The sequence below is a fragment of the Arachis stenosperma genome, chromosome 8 (assembly GCF_014773155.1).
Source record: "Arachis stenosperma cultivar V10309 chromosome 8, arast.V10309.gnm1.PFL2, whole genome shotgun sequence".
Lineage (NCBI taxonomy): Eukaryota > Viridiplantae > Streptophyta > Magnoliopsida > Fabales > Fabaceae > Arachis > Arachis stenosperma.
Window position 1 is genome coordinate 50,722,698 of NC_080384.1, and position 2,852 is coordinate 50,725,549.

At 28.0% G+C, this 2,852-nt stretch overlaps 1 pseudogene; it reads right to left on the reverse strand.

Moving 5' to 3' along the window:
• Positions 1–371: 371 nt before the first annotated feature.
• On the reverse strand, positions 372–962 carry LOC130946160 (amino acid permease 5-like; annotated as a pseudogene).
• Positions 963–2,852: the final 1,890 nt, after the last annotated feature.

Genomic DNA, 2,852 nt, shown 5'->3' on the forward strand with positions numbered 1-2,852 from the left:
ACAAATAAAACTAAGTTATACAAAGATAAGACAAAATAACATTTTAAATAGGTCAATTTTTGTAATTACATGTTTAAAATAATTTTAATTATTACTATTTAAACATTATTAATTTGTCAAACTATGTCAATATTAATTCTTTTTATAATAGACCTTATTATTCAGAATCTTATAAAAAAGAAAAATGGCTAAACCAAAATAAATAAATAAATAATCAAAACAAAATAAGAATGAGAAGTGATCAAGGAAAAGATTAATATTTCAATAGAATTACAATGCCATAATCCTAATAACAATTAGTGAGTGAATGAACAATTAAAAAATACAACTAACAAGTAATTAACATAGAATGTTGGATGAAGGGACTTAGGCTACAAACTTGCACTGAATGGTTTATACGTATTAAGGTCAAATAAGACACCAACCATGGACTCCATAATAGACAAAAGCATACTTAAACTTTGCAAAACAATCCAACTCCCACTCCATTTTGGGATCTTCTTCTGTTTGATATACATTTCTACTGGAAAATAAATTAATAAGGGCCAATCGCTCCCAATATGTCATTAAAAAATAGAATCAACATTACTATAAAAGTGCTTACCACAACATACAATGATCTCCAAACTAGTCTAAATATGTTTAGATTGTATGAGAGTAAAGATGCGATTTAATTTTGTGTTCTTTTCTAATATTTTCCATTTTTTAGATGCGTGTTTTTCAACAAATGCAAAGAGGGATTGGGAATAAACTTGGTATGTCCCACAAGTTAAATGACTAATGCTAAATTTGCAATGTCAATGAACCAAAATAGTTTATTAAATGCTGAGTAAGTTTCCTGGTGCTGAATTTTCAAATGCATTATAACCTATGCACCCACAAAGGACATAGAATGTTGTGATTGTTGCAATACTCAAATTTGTAGTAATCTTTATTGTTCTTGCTTCAAATAGAGATTTCATGGTATCTTTCTTAGATGATGTATTATTATTATTATAATAATGATAATAATACACTGACTAAATAAGATATTATGAAATTTTCATTTGAAGAACAATAAAGATTGCTACAAATTTAAGTATTGCAACAACCACAGTATTCTATGTCTTTTGTGGGTGCACAGGTTATAATGCATTTGAAAATTCAGCACCAGGAAACTTACTCAGCATTTGATAAACTATTTTAACTCATTGACATTGCAAATTTAGCACTAATCATTCAACTAGTGGGAGTATATCAAATTTATTTCCAACCCCTCTTTGCATTTGTTGAAGAACAGACAACTGAAAAATGAAAAATAATTGAAAAAAGAACACAAAGATCAAATTTCATCTTTACCCTCACACAACATAAACATATTTAGACTAGTTTGGAGATCATTGTATGTTGTGGTAAGCACTTTTATAGCAATGTTGATTCTATTCTTTAATAACATATTGGAAGTGATTGGTCCTTAATAGTTTATTTTCCAATGAAGATGTATATTAAACAAAAGAGGATTCCAAAATGGATTGGGAGTCGGATTGTTTTGTAAAATTTAAGTATGTTTTGTCTGTTATTGGGGTCATGATTGGTGTCTTGCTTGACCTTGATACATATAAATCATTCGGTGCATGCTTGTAGCTAAGTTCCTTTACCCAACATTCTATGTTAATTACTTACTAGTTGTATTTTTCAATTGTTCATTCACTCACTAATTGTTATTATTATCGCACTATAATTCTATTGAAATATAATATTTTTTTGATCCCTTCTCATTCTTATTCTGTTTTGATTATTTATTTATTTTGATCTAGCCATTTTTTTCTTTAATAACATACTGAATAATAAGGTCTATTGTAAGAAAAATTAATATTGATATAGTTTGACAAATTAATAATATTTAAATAATAATAATCAAAATTACTTTTAAATATGTAATTATCAAAATTGGCCTACTTAAAATGTTATTTTGTCTTATTTTTGTATAATTTAGTTTTATTTGTACTTACCTAAAATATTGTCAACTACTTCCATGTAAGTGTAACTCCTCTTGTCAGTGATAGGATCTCCAGCAAGATAACAATTAGGAAGAAGATGTAAAGTATATAAAGTGAGGAGACCAAAGATCATAACAATAAGACCACCAATTCAACCTATTTGTGCTATCGACCATGCTAATCATAAATTCCAGATCCAATCATTGTTATTATATAAGAGTTTGTCATCCACACAGTTGCTGCACCTCAAATATCATAAAAAATTATAAAAAAAATTATATCCATTTGAATAATTAATTTGCAAATTAAGAACGTTATTTATAATTTTTTATGATAAAATTCTATTGAAATAAAATCTCTTCATATATAATTAATAACGGCTTTAATTATTCTTTTATGATTTTTTTATAAAATAAGTTACTTTTTTTCATTTCTTTTATCCTAATTTCTGTCCGATATCAAAAACTCAGCACAATAAAATAAAACTTATTTTATAAAAAATCATACAAAATTCGAATTCATTTTTTTTTCACCTCCCTTTATAAAACTAAAAAATAAAGAAAAGGAAGAGATTTTAACAATAACATGCATGGATTGGTTTAATTTGATTTGTATTATTATTACCGGTTCGTTTTGGGCGGCCATCGTCGTCATAAAGGGAGTCATCTTGATGGTGGCCAACGGTGATGGTTGCGGCGGCGGAAGAGTTTCATCAATCAGGTTTGGTGTGTTATGCGTTGGAAACTTCAAATATGACTACCAATCCAATCCGAAAGATAAGTCCTCTTCAGCAGTAATTCTGATAATAATTGAAAATGTTGAGTATCTTCCGTCCAAGCTCTAGCACCACCAGTTCGGTAGTCAACTTGGGGT